At 49.4% G+C, this 14,858-nt stretch overlaps 1 pseudogene; it reads left to right on the plus strand.

Moving 5' to 3' along the window:
- The first annotated feature begins 967 nt into the window (after window positions 1-967).
- The window catches only part of LOC101546264 (40S ribosomal protein S4, X isoform-like), a 54,314-nt pseudogene continuing 40,423 nt past the window's right edge, over window positions 968-14,858 (plus strand).

Here is a 14,858-nt window from a genome sequence, read left to right on the forward strand (position 1 = left end):
AAAAACATGAGACTTAGGCCATAGCCTCTGGAAATTTGTAATGTGCCTGCCAAGTTGAGAGGAGGGATGGGGCAAGGGTTGGGTGAGGAGCCAATATGCGAAGAGTGGTGGAGGAAGTTGGCACTGGTGGGATGGTGTTGAAATAATATATGCCTTGGGTGGGAGCGATAATACAGCGGGTAGGGTGCCTTATACACAGCCAACCGGTTGGACCCCCAACATCCTACATGGTCCCCTTGAGCAGTGCCAGGAGTGATTCCTGAGCACAGAGCCAGGAGTAACCCCTGAACATTGCCAAATGTGGTCCAAAACCAAAATAAATAAATGAAATATTATATGCCTAAAACTCAGCCATCAATAACTATGTAAATCACTGTTCTTTAATAAAAATAAAATTAAAAAAGGATTAAAATAATGAGAAGCAAGGTCTAGATTAAGAGGACACTTCCCCTCTTCCCGATATCTCCCAGCGTCAGGCCAGAGAGCTAGAACAGCGGGCAAGGCCTTGCTTTGCATGAGGCTGACCTGGCTTCGATCCCCGGCACCGTATGCCTTGGGTGGGAGCAATAATACAGCGGGTAGGGTACATGCCTCATACACAGCCAACCCGGTTAGGCCCCCAACATCCTACATGGTCCCCTGAGCCGCACCAGGAGTGACTCCTGCGAGCAGAGCCAGGAGCAAATTCTGAGAACTGCCAGGTGTGGCCCCCACACAAACAAATGAAACCAATTTCCACATCTCTCCAGCCGTCTGCCATCCTCAGGCGGACTCCTCTCCTCGGACTCCCTTGCCTTCGCACCTTCTCCTCTTCCTGCCCCCAAACATAATAAACCTCTCATTTTTCCCTGCTCTGCCCTTGGCACACTACTCAGACGGGCTGCAGAGGGAGGGGCCGGCTATTTCTCACGTCCACTCCAGATACTCCACTGCAGGTCACCAGATGGGCCGGTTTCCACTCCAAGCCATGCCCGAGTCTCTGGACACCGTCTCCGTGTCCTCCACCTCCATCACCATCGACACTGTCTCCCCGGGGATAGCATCTGGACTCCCAGAGTACGGGCTCGGTTCCACAAACCGACCCAGACACTGTCTCCCCGGGGATAGCATCTGGACTCCCAGAGTATGGGCTCGGTTCCACAGACCGACCCACTCCACTTCAGATGGCTGCACGCCCCGCGGCTAGTGTGCTTACTGAAGCGTCACACCAGCAAAGCTCTGAACCAGCCACATCTCCCTAAGGAGACACCGCAGAGATGAGTCGCCCCTGAAAGAACAGCTCGAGAACGGTTCCGCACTGGGGCTGGAGCCAGAGTACGGAGGGCAGGGGGCTTGTCTCACACATGGCTGACCCAGGTTCAGTCTTGCACACCGAGACCCAGATTCGATCCTTGGCATCCCATATGGTCCCCCGGACACTTCCAGGAGTGATTCCTGAGCACGGAGACAGCTGTGACCCAAAAGCCAAAAATAACAGAAAGAAAGACGAATGTTCCTACAGCGGCTGGCGTGGAGTCTAGATGTAAGTGTTGTCTTGCACGCGGCCAAATGGGATTCGATCCCCAGCACTGTCTGTGGTCCTCTAGGCACCACCAGGGTCCCTGAGCTTAGACCCCTGCCCCCTGAGCACAGAGTCGGGAGTCAGCTCTGAGCACTACAGGTGTAGCCCAAACCCCTTCACCATAAAAAAGGGGGGAGATGCTCCGGGGGCTTATATATACCACACAAAGAGCAAAAACAACCCGAATGGACAGACAAATTTGATAAAGTCAGTTGTAGAGTTACGGAAGTGTGTATTTATGACTAGCACTCCAGTGCAGTTGGCTTCCACAAAAACAGTTTCAAATCTGAAGAGCTAGAGCCCCAGGCTGGAGCAATAACACAGCGGGAGGGCGTTTACCTTGCACATGGCCGACCCGGGTTGATCCCCAGCATCCCATAGTGTCCCCTGAGCACCGCCAGGAGTAATTCCTGAGTGCAGAGCCAGGAGTAACCTCTGAGCATCACTGGGTGTGACCCAAAAAGAAAAGCTAGAGTTCCACTTTTTTTAGGGCTATATATTCCCTTAGCATGTGTGAAGCCCTACATGAGGACCCCAGCACCATTTGACTCCCTGAACACCAGAAAGTGTGACCTTGAGGGTCCCCAAAGACCCCGGGACTAGAGTACCACAACCTGACCATTTCCAGGAATAGCTCATAGGCCCCTGAGCCCCCTAGGAGAACCCCGTAGGGGAGTCTCTCCAGGAGGGATCCCCGAGCACAGTTCCTGGGCATTGCCCTAACACACACACACACACACACACACACACACACACACACACACACACACACACTATACTATTAACTCAGACGGCAGAGCTGACGGCTACTTAAGGACAGCCTGTATCCAGGGCCATGGGAAGCCAGGAAGTTCCTCTGGTCCTTTCCTTCCTTCTCCTTTGCCATGAGTGTTTTTCCTTCTTTAAATGAGTCTCCATGTCTGTTCTGTTCCCTCTCCTTGTGCTTGCTGCTGTTCTGGCCCCGTCGAACCCAGTTGCTTGCGGGACTCCTGTTTGCTTACATGCTCACTGCATTGTAGAGCTTGCACACGTTCTGGTTTGGGAGGTCTCTGGGCCCACTCACGAGCTGGTCTTGGGGAATGGCCACGCGCACACACGTCTTTAGTTGCAGTGTTCACACCACGGTAGATTCCATGGTATCCATGATAGCTCTCTCTCTCTCTCTCTCTCTCTCTCTCTCTCTCTCTCTCTCTCTCTCTCTCTCTCTCTCTTTACTTTTTGGGTCACACTCAGCGATGCTCAGGGATTACTCCTGGCTCTGCACCCAGGAACTACTTCTGACAGTACTTGGGGGACCACATGGGATGCCGGGGATTGAATCCAGGTCAGTCGCGTGTAAGACAAACTTCCTACCCGCTGTACATCACTCCAGCCCTCTTTTCTTTCTATAATGTTGGGCTTGAACCCAGGGTCTCACACATGTGAATCAAGCAAACAACCATTGAGCTGATTTTATCTTCAACTTCTATTTCAGTTAAGAAGTGTTATAGGGTTGGAGCAATAGAGTGGGGATGGTGCTTGCCTTGTATGCAGACAACCCAGGTTCAATCCCTATCACCCTATATGATTCCTGAGCACCACCAGAAGTGATCTCAGAGCACGGAAGAGTGTGGACAGAACACCCCCCCCAATAAAAGTGTTATCGAATATTAGATACAAAAGTGCATGTTAGTTCTGAAGGATTGAAAACCAGTAGTGTGAGCCCATCATAATCCTCCCTACCCCTTTCGGTGAATCACCGAGTGATAGGTCTGACCATGGGTCCCAGAAAGGAACTTCCCTGCTGGGAGATCTCTGGGAAGATTGTATTTGCTCTTTAAGGGACAGAAGGAGAAGTAACATGTCATTGTAAAGGAGAAGTAACACATGTCATTGTAGGTGGATGTGATCTTTGAACCATGACAGTCCAAAATAAAGAAAAGAATTAAAGTACCTGATGAGTTCATTAGCTGCTGAGTATTATCAAAAGTGATTTACCTCTGCAATGAGAAATAATACAAGTTTCTTATGTTTATTTAAAAAAAAAACTGTAGTTTTTTTCTGTTATTTGTAGTCAAAATATCCTACAATAATCATCTGGAAAGAGATCATTCTGGGTGTAGAATGCTTGTTAGCAGGTTATTGTAGGAATTGCGACAAGAGGGGCTAGAGTACAGGGGTTGAGGCACTTGCCTTGCACACAGCCAACTCCGGCTCAATCCGACACCACAGATGGGCTTCCAGAGCCACCAGCAGTGACCCTGAGCACAGAGCCAGGAGTAAGCCCTGAGCACCACTAGGTATGGCCCAATTATTGTTCAAAAGTTTAAATAAGAAAAAATAGTCTAGAGGCTAGGGCGATAGCACAGCAGGCAGGGCATTTGCCTTGCACACAGTCAACCTGGGCTCAATTCCCAGCATCCCATATGGTCACCTGAGCACCGCCAGGAGTAATTCCTGAGTGCAGAGCTGGGTGTGACTCAAAAAGCAAGAGAGAAAGGAAGGAAGGAAGGAAGGAAGGAAGGAAGGAAGGAAGGAAGGAAGGAAGGAAGGAAGGAAGGAAGGAAGGAAGGAAGGGAGGAAGGAAGGAAGGAAGGAAAGGAAGAATAGTCCAGATAAAAAGTAATGAAGACATCTTAGCAGGCAGGTTAGTTGTTTAACAGTCAGCTCTCAGTTCCAGGTAGAAGTGGGTAGGACCTGATGTGAAGCACTTCCTGATTTCTATGGTGTCAATTTTGCCAATTTCAAGATTCCAAAAGTATGACAATTAGCTTCTCTGGCTTACGAAAATCAAACAAATGAATCCTTGCCAGATGGTGTCAGTTGGCTCCAGCATACGCTGGCCACGGCTGCAGGGGGAGGGAATCAAGGTGGAGAGCAAAACTATGCAGCTCACAGACCTCCCGCACAGGCTTTGCAGGCTGGAGTCCCAGGTTCAGTTCCTGGCACTACTGGGTCAGGAATGCACCCCTCCAGGAATGAGACCCCCCGAGCACCAAGTCAGGGGTAGAATAGCCCCTGAGCATTGCCAGGTGTGGCTCAAAAGCAAACAAAACCTGAAACAGGAAACAAAACTTTGCAGAGGGAGAATTAGGAACATGTCCGATTACGGGGCAATTACAGAAGCTGCCCTCCGACAGAAGCAGGCTTTGTCCATGTGACCTCTGTGCTTCCACATTCAGAGGGGAAAACCAAAACAGCCAATACCCGGGCATTTCCCGGAGAGTATATCAGGAGATACAGTGCTACTGAAGGAGATTTGACAGTTGGTGTTATGGCCCATACACTGGAAAAAGAGACCATAAAGCCCGACCACAGTGTTGGTGTTTACAGCACAGAGCCTAGCTAGCGGCAGAATGAAGTTACAGGCATCGCGGGTTGGTCAGACCTGTATCAGGTAGAACCTTGCAAGTTAACACTCTCGAGAACTGCACAGAAGTGTGTGGTGGGAGAAAAGTAGGTTAGGTTGAGCACTGTCAGTGAGCTGGCTACGGCCAGCCAAACTGGTGAAGGTATAATGTATTGTTTTCGCTCTTTAGCCTCAGGGCCTACTTCCAGCAAGGTGCTTGGGGGTTGGAGGAGCTATGGTTAGTCATCAATCCCTTTCTTCCTTCATTTAATTAACTATTTATTAGGCATCTGCTAAATTCTAGGTCCTAGGCTTGATCTTGGCTCCAGATCAAGAAAATGAATTGTCCCATTCTCCTCCAGGTATGATGAATAGATACTTTTGAATAGTGACAAAAATATCACCATATCACTGTCATCCCCTTGTTCATCAATTTGCTCAAGCGGGCACCAATAACATCTCCATTCGTCCCAGCCCTGAGATTTTAGCAGCCTCTCCTTACTCGTCTTTCCCAACGATTGGGAAAGATTCCCCAGGCTCTTTCAAGGTCAGGGGAATGAGACCTGTTATTGTTACTGTATTTGGCATATTGAATACGCCACGGGGAGCTTGTGATCACAAAATTCTGCATTCTGGTTTTAAATGAAAATATCTCTTATTGGGGCTGGAGCGATAGCACAGCAGGTAGGGCACTTGCCTTGCACGTGGCTGACCTGGGTTTCATTCCCAGCATCCCATATGGTCCCCCGAGCACCGACAGGAGTAATTTCTGAGTGCAGAGCCAGGAGTAACCCCTGTGCATTGCCAGTGTGACCCAAAAAGCCAAAAAAAAAACCCCAAGGTAAATGGATATGAAGTGCCCAGCCCATCAGTGTTAGCCACAGTGCTGAGCTGGTGGGTGAGGTCCCAAAGTGAACCGAGAGTCGCTGGGAGCCACTGGGGGCCTACAGGGACAGCTGGAGTCCAGTCCTGCTGGGCAGACATGACTGGAGAAGAAAACTTCCTTTGTCATCATGGTTTATTCCCAGTGTCTCTGCCTCCAAAACTCAGTGCTGCAGCAAGGGTCCTGAGGCTGAAGACAGACACACACTTACAGACCATACATGCATACAAAATACTATATCTAAGCACTACTGCATTGTGTGTAAATGTGGAGAGAGAGAGAGAGAGAGAGAGAGAGAGAGAGAGAGAGAGAGAGAGATTTGTTTTGTTTTGTTTTTTGCCTTTTGGGTAACACCCAGGGATGCACAGGGGTTACTCCTGGCTCTACACTCAGGAATTACTCCTGGCAGTGCTCAGGGGACCATATGGGATGCTGGGAATCAATCCTGGGTCGGCCGCATGCAAGGCAAATGCCCTACCCGCTGTACTATTGCTCCAGCCCCAAGAGAGAGAGATTTTAAGAAATTTATATGTGACTGTGGGGCTGGCTAGTCTAGAATCTAGACAACAGCTCAGCAGGCCAGAATCTCAGGCCTTTTTTTTTTTTTTTTAAATGCTTTAGTCATGTTTTAGAAAGGCAGAATTCCTTCTGACCTAGAAAAATTCAATTTTTTCGATAACAGCAAAACTGATCAGCGGGTTGGATACCGTGGAGGATACACTTTCGTTCAAGTCAGGTGACTATAAACGTTAGCACACCTACAAAACACTTCCCCAAATAGCCTGACCAGAGTCCGGACCAGTGTTTCTCAAACTTTTTCTAACCTTGGCCCCCCTCCCACCTTGTTTTCTCCCTGTGGCATTTGGTCCTACTGGTTGTTCCCTAGTCCCATGATGCTCCCTACCCCCCTCACCCCACCCCATTTACACAATTTTCACCTGTGACCCTTTGGAATATCCTGGGGACTCCCCGGAGGGGATATGGCCTCCAGTTGAGAAATGCTGGATTCTTCGTGTTTGTTGACCCAACAACAGGACACCACCAGAGTCTGGCCTCGCTGACACAGGAAATTCTCAGTGTTTGAGTCAGATTTTTACCTTATCCTCACAGGCTCTGGGTCTCAGTGGACACTGTCCCCTTGGACATTGGCTGGCAGCAGGGGGCACAGAGCACAGAGGCCAGCCTCCTGCCCAACCCCTCCCCACACTGAGGATGAGGACAGAGGGGAAACTGAGTCCCGAGCTGGACCCCAGGGCCACTCCTCCAGGGTAGGTGGTGTCCTTCCTGTTTAGGAGGAAGAGAAGCAGGCTCTGTGGGTCACTAGGCCTCGGGGCCGAAGGTCTAGCCTAGAACCAAGGTTTGTTTTCTGCAGCGGAACCCAATTCTGTGGACAACGAAAAATACAGGAAATGCAACTCGCTTAGGGAAAGCTTTGATAATGGGTCGAGCAGGGAAGTAGACTTATTTTTGTTTGGTCTTGGTGTTTGTTTGTTTGTTTGGGGACCACACCCGGCTGTGCTCAGGTCTTACTCCTGGCTCTGTGCTCAGGAATCGCTCTTAGTGGATTTGGGGGACCACATAGGGTGCTGGGGATCGAACCCGGGCCAGCCCCGTGCAAGATAAGGGCCCTACCTGCTGTGCTGTTTCTCCTGCTCCAGCTTCTTTGCTGCTGTTCAAAGAGGAAGCATAATACAAGAGGACATAAATGAGACTAGAGTCTTTTTCTTCAATCACAAACAGAATTTGTGTGTGTGTGGGAACCACAGGGACCCATGCTCAGGAGACTGTCCTGAGGATTGAATCAGGCCCCAGCAAGCTGACGGCGTGCTCAGCCCACTGTGCTCTCTCTCCAGATACTGGTTTGGGGGCCACACCTGGCTGTGCCAGGCCTTTCTGGAGGTGCTCAGGGATCCCTGGGGCACTGGGGTTGAATCCAGGTCAGATGCACGTAACATAAACGCCCCACACACTGCACTCTCCTCCAGGCCCAACAAACAGGATTTAAAAAAAATTTTTTTTTATTGGTCACCGTGAGGTACACAGCTACAAAGCTGATCATGATTAGGTTTCAGTCTTACAATGTTCCAACACCCATCCCTCCAAAAGTGTCCATTTCCCGGCACCAGTGACTCCAGTTCCCCCCTCCCCTAGCCTGTCTCTATGGCAGATGGTGGCAGGCACTTTCTCTCTCTGTCTCTGTCTGTCTCTCTGTCTCTCTCCCTCCCTCCCTCTCTCCCTTCCTCCCTCCCTCTCCCCCTCCCACCCTCCCTCCTTCTCCTTTTGGGCATTATGGCTTGCAGTACAGATACTGAGGGGTTATCACGCTTTTTCTTTTACCTACTTTCAGCACAGAGTTCTTATCCAGAATGATCGTTTCCAACTATCTTTGTTGTAGTGATCTCTTCTCATCCCAACTGCCTTTTCCCCAAGCATTTGAAGCAGGCTTCCAACCATGGACCAATCCTCCTGGCCTTGTTTCTACTGTTCTTGGGTATTAGTATCACTTGTATCACTTGTCATCCCGTTGATCTTCGATTTGCTCGAGCGGGCGCCAGTAACGTCTCTGTCACGTGCTAGTGTAGCCCAGTGGCGTCTGCTCGCTCCAGGCACACAAAGAGCCTCAAACCCTGTTCATTCAGGGTTTTGACAAAGAAGTCTGACCATCTCCTAGGTGGGTGGCCACTCGGTCTTTTGACATCCCGTGGAATCCAGTTGGTAGCAGCTCTAGTCCAGCAGTCATCTCACATTATATTTAGTCTCACATTATATTTATTTACCGCCCACAAATGAGTGCAGTCATTCCATGTCTGTCCCTCTCCTTCTCACTCGTTTCACTCAGCATGATACTCTCCATGTTTATCCATTTATAAGCAAACTTCATTACTTCATTTTTCCTAACTGCTGCATAGTATTCCATTGTAGATATACCACAGCTTCTTTAACCAATCGTCTGTTCTAGGGCACATGGGTTATTTTGAGATTCTGGCTACTGTGAATAGTGCCGTGATAAACATAGAAGTGCAGATGACATTTCTGCAGTGTGTTTTTGGGACCCTGGGGTATATTCCCAGAAGTGGTATTACTGGGTGGTATGGAAGCTCAATTTCTAACTTTTTGAGGATTGCCCATATCATTCTCCAGAAAGGCTGGGCCAGTGGCATTCCCACCAACAATGAAGGAGAGTCCCCACATAAGACTTTTTTATTGAGGCCAAACTCAGCTGTTCTGGAGGGCCACCACAGTCACCCCCAGTGGTATGGAAGAGGGGCCCAGGCATCTCCAAGGGTTGAGCTCAGGACAATTCACATGCTAGGCAAGTGCGCCCCCACTTGACGAATATCTATGGACCAATAAATTATTCCTTAATCCTTGAAAGAGACACTCAGACTGGGTCAAACTATTTTTCCAGAAAAAGATTATTTTCATGTTTTCAGGAAGGTAAGCTTCACTGTATCACTGTCATCCCATTGTTCATCGATTTACTCGAGCGGGCACCAGTAACGTCTCTATTACACTCAGCCCTGAGATTTTAGCAGCCTCTGCTTACTCCTCATTCCCAACGACTGAAGGTGCTTTCAGGGTCAGGGGAATGAGACCTATCGTTACTGTTTTTGGCATATTGAATACGCCACGGATAGCTTGCCAGGTTCTGCCCATAAATATCACTGTATCACCACTGTCATCCCGTTGTTCATCGATTTGCTCGAGTGGGCACCAGTAACGTCTCCATTGTGAGATTTGTTACTGTTTTTGGCATATTGAATACGACACGGGTAGCTTGCCAGGTTCTGCCGTGCGGGTGGAATACTCTCGGTAGCTTGCCGGGCTGTCGAGAAGGGGCAAAGGAATCGAACCCTGTTGGCCATGGGCAAGGCAAACGCCCTACCCACTGTGCTATCGCTCCAGAAATAAGGTAAGCTAAGGTAAGCTTAGGGTGTTACTATCATCCATCAAAGTAAAATTCAAGCAGACAACAGTAAATAATTAGAGTGCTGTTTAATATTGGCAGCTCGATGTTTAAAAAACATCCATAAACTTTTATGCACTGAAAACATCACGCATGCGCACACACACTGAAACCGCTAGAGACGGTGCCAGGCGCAGATGGAGCCACAGATTTCTTTCAAAGCTGCAAGAAAGCAGTAACTTCAACACCTCAAAATTTGTTTCAGTAACTAGAAAAGGACATATGCCTACCAGTATATTTTACAAAGCCAATATGATCCCCCAAACAAAACTGACTGTGAATAGTTTTATAAAATTTTATTAAAGTACTAGCATTGTTTTTAGGAAGCAGATTAGAGTAATACTACAGTGCTGTTCATTAAAATTTATTACAAGGTGTTGGCCTGAAGAAATTGTGCAGAGGCATAAAGCGCCTTACAAGCATATGGTCCCAAGTTCAAATCCCTGGTGTCCCACATGCACAAAGCACAGACCTGGCAGCTCTGCTGTCTGCAATCCCCAGTAGCACAGATGATTTCTGGCTGCACTGCAGCCAGGTGTGTGTGTGAGTACCACAAAAGGGAGGTGTGTCCTCGAGAAATTCCTGCCACTAAAAGGCATACGAGCTTCATGGCCAGGAAGCACATCCCCTGACAAACCCATGGGAGCACTGTAACAGCACCTGGTGGGCACAGTCATGACAGCACAACTAAAGGCGAGGACTCCCTGGAGCCTGTGCACAAGCTCAGCCCCTAACGGCCAAGAAAACACGCATTTGAAAGAATGTTTGCACCTGGGCTCCTAGCAGTGATGTTTGCAATAGCCCAGACACAGAATCACCCGAGATGCCCATGGGCAGGTGACTAGCTAAGGGAGTTGTTCCATACACAGACTCAGTGGAATACTATTCTGCCATTAAAAAGACAGGCATGTGCCTTTGGGGGTCAGGTAGAGGGAACTTGTAGTGACCGTGCTAAGTGAAATAAGCAAGGAAGAGAGCTGATTAGTGGATGGTTTCACCAGAAAATGATCAAAGAATTGGCATAAAATCGCAAAATTGAACTTGAACTAAGTGGAAGTTATGGTGTTTATTGACGGGAAAGGAGGAGGGCGGGAGGGATGGCCACATGGGCCCAGGGGTGGTGAGAGGGTCCTGAACAGTGGCTGTGGGGTAGGAGAGTCTTAGATACCTATAAAGTATAAAGTGATGGGGCTGGAGCGATAGCACAGTGGGTAGGGCATTTGCCTTGCATGTGGCCGACCGGGGTTCAATTCCCAGCATCCCATATCCCTGAGCACCGCCAGGAGTAATTCCTAAGTGCAGAGCCAGGAGTAACCCCTGTGCATCGCCAGGTATGACCCAAAAAGAAAAAAAAAGGTATAAAGTGATGTCCCTGAAATGTTGTAGTAATGTCAACCAATGATGAATCAATTAAAAATCATTTTTCCATTAATAAAATGAGCCAAGGGTTGAAAGGAAGGAAAGAAGGGAGGACTTGTTGAATGGGCATAAGGTTTTGTTGAAGACAATAAAAAGTTTTAATTATTTTTTTAATTATTATTATTATTTTGCTTTTTGGGTCACACCCAGGGATGCACAGGTGTTACTCCTGGCTCATGCACTCAGGAATCACTCCTGCGGTGCTCAAGGGACCTTGTAGGATGCTGGGAATCAAACCCTGGTCAACCGCGTGCAAGGCAAACGCCCTACCTGCTGTACTGTGGCTCCAGCCCCAACGATGAAAAGTTTTAGATTCAGGTGGTGATAATACTTTCCTTGCAACACGGCCAGCCTGGGTTCTATCCTCGGAACTATATGGGTCCTCCCACACCAGCCAGAAGTGACCCCTGAAGGTAGAGCCAGGAGTAAGCCCTGACCACAGGCAAGTGAGGCCCCAAAACATAACAATGAAACAAATAGTGGTAATAGCTATGCAGCACTGTGAATGTACTTAGTATTTAGTACCACTGAGCTGTGCTCTAAAAAATGTTTCAAGCTCCCTGTACTTCTGGAAGCCTCAGCAATCACATCCTCACCCCAAAGCTGCCACCCAATTGAAAAGCTACTCCAGCCTCACTATCCCAATAAAAATACCGAATGCCCTGAACAAGCACCATGACCTCCTAGCACCTGTATTGCAAACCATAATGCACAAAAGGAAAAGGAGAGAGAGAGCAAGAAGGAAAGTGCCTTCCTTAGAGGGAGGCTGGGGTAGGGGGTGGGGAAGGGGGATGAGGGGAGGAAAACTGGAGACATCGGGGTGGGAAATGTACACTGGTGGAAGGATGGGTGCTGGATCATTGTATGACTGAAACTCAATTATGAACAGCTTTGTAATGGTCTATCTCATGGATGTCCAATTAAAAATTTTTTTAAAGTAAGGTGGGAGTTCATGTCCAATTCAATCAGCTTAATCGATAGCTGAATAAATAGCAGTATTCCTACATTAAAAAGTCTATGTTTTTAAAAGTTTCAACGGGTCAGAGGGATACCACAAGTAGGATGCTTGCCTTGCATGCAGCTGACCTGGGTTTGATCCCCAGCATGAAATATAGTCCACTAGGAGAGATCGCTGAGCACAGGCGCAGGAGTAAGCCCTGAGCACAGCGGGATATGGCCCCAAAGTATAAACAAACAAACAAACAAGCAAAAGGTCGAAGTGGCCAAGAGTAGTCCCCAAGGACCACCAGGTGTTGTACAAATCCACCCCTCTCGAACACACACACACACACACACACACACACACACATGCACACACAGAGTATTGAAATAAATCAGAGAGATGGATCAATGGGTTGGGCACCTGGTTTGCATTCGGGAGGCCAGATTCGGAAGACCACACAGTGATCCTGAAATAACCTGGAGTGACCCTAGAGTGACCTTGAGCACCAAGTCAGGAGTAGTCCGTGATCACTACCCAAATACCAAGAAGGAAAGGGGAGCAGAGAGATGGCTTTCTGGGTGGAACAAATTCCTTGCATGGAACGGGTATTTTTTTACACACACACACTCACACAGAATTGCACATGCATACTCACACACACATATACTCACATACACATATACACTCATATCCAAACACTCACATATACACATGCATACACTCATACACATGTACACACACTCATTCACACAACATACACTCACACTCAAACACTCACATACACATACATATATACATACACTCACACATATGCACATACTCATACATACATACACTCTCACACAGCCCATTGCTTCCTGGAGTAATCCAATATGCTGTGACATTGCTCACCAGCAGACTCGGCCCCCAGGACATGATTGATATGAAGGAACACTCAGTGTCATGATAACATTTATCACTCTCCTATATAAATAAAACACAGTAAACTTCGTAATTCACGGGCAAGCCCATTTTAAAAACCCAACTGAACCTGACCTGTGTTCAATCCCGGGCGTCCCTTAAGGCGCCCTGAGCCCCGCCAGGAGTGATCCCTGAGTGCACAGCCAGGAGTAACCCCGAGCACCGCTGGGTGTGATCCAAAAGTCTAATAAAAATCGTAAACATTTTTTTTAAAGCTTCAAGGCAAACGTGTAGGTGCCTTGCGCACCTGGTCTCCCCACCAGGCCCGGGGACCTTCCTGCCTTTCTAGGAATCCCCAATCCCTGGCCCCCCCCCCCCCGCCCCCACGCCAGGATGCAGACCAGACAGATGACCGGCCCTGACACAGCTGTTCCTCCACTCACGGAGCCACCGCTGTCAGACGTTCCCCCCCGCGACAGGCTTGGTGTGCTCAGGGGACCCTCCCCCCCACCCCCGCCCCCCGCCAGTCGCCAGGGGTGGCCCTGCCCAAACTAGGAGGAGCACTCGGCTGCCCCGGGCAGGTCTGAGGAGTGGGACGCGAGGGCCTGCTCCTGTGCAGTTGCAGCATTCCAAGAGGCTCTGGAGGAGGGTGCTCGGGTGTGGCACAGGCTGCAGCCGACATGCAGCTCCAGACCTCTGCCGGGCTCAGGGGCAACTGGAGGCTTGAGCTGCGCGCGTCCCTGCATAAACCATCTCACCATCCTTCAGCTGGCATCCGGGGAGTCCCCCGAGACTAGACGAGCGCCATCTGCTGGCTCTCTGGAGGTGCCCACAGAGAAACACGAGGAAGGGGTGGGGGGTGGGCGTCCCATCCAGAGTCCCCACCGGGTACCTGGAGGCGGGGCTGAGCATCTGCCCGACACTAGGGGGCGCCATTCTCAGTTTGCCCTTGGGAGTTGAGCAAAGTGTGCACCAGTCTCTCAACCATTGGCAACCCCACCACCCAGTGGAGGAGAGGGTCCCCCTCCAGCTGGATTTAAAGGAGGGAGAATAGACGAAAGAGGGACAAAGGACAAAGGCAGGGGAGGAGGCTCGTCAGTTGGTCTGGCTAGGAGGCAAGTGCATGAGCGTGGGAGGAAATGAGCGGTGAGGCTGGAGAGCACAGAGCTGCAAAAAGTCAGGCTCTGGAGTTTGGACTTTACCCCAGGCCAGACGCTTTGCTAGTTAGCTAGCTTCATTGTTAAATAAATTACATTGTGAGGGGTGGAGCCATAGTACAGCGGGTAGCCTTGCACGTGCTGACCGGGTTTGATCCTCATCATTCCAAATGGTCCCCCCAGCACCGCCTGGAGTAATTCCTGAGTGCAGAGCCAGGAGTAACCCTTGAGCATCGCCAGGTGTGACCCCAAAGGCTTTTTTTAAAATTACATTAGTAACTACTCCCAGTGGTGGCAGGGACCAGGAATAAGTGTTGCACGAAGGTAGTCACATTTTAAATATCCAAGGCTGCACTGTGCCTGGTTAGACACAACCGGGCAGTGACACAAGAAACCCTGAGCTGCAGCAGCAGAAAAAAGTGCACATGCTCTCACCCCACCATTCCCAGTGGTTTGCAATTTCTCCCAGCCTCACCCATGCACTTCCCTGGCCCCTTGAGCACGTGTGGGTTGATGGCCCTGTAATGCCATGGGGTGCTGGTTCTGAGAACACCTGTGGGACTGGCAAGTGACACCAGCCTCCGTTTCTTCTCACTGGATAGTTTGGGAGAGGTCCCATAACCATCATCACTCCTGGTGACATGAGGGCAGAAGGCCGCCTGATCCTAGGTAAGCTTTCCTGCTTTCTTGCTCTTGCTGC

This window comes from Sorex araneus, chromosome X, assembly GCF_027595985.1.
Source record: "Sorex araneus isolate mSorAra2 chromosome X, mSorAra2.pri, whole genome shotgun sequence".
Classification (NCBI taxonomy): domain Eukaryota; kingdom Metazoa; phylum Chordata; class Mammalia; order Eulipotyphla; family Soricidae; genus Sorex; species Sorex araneus.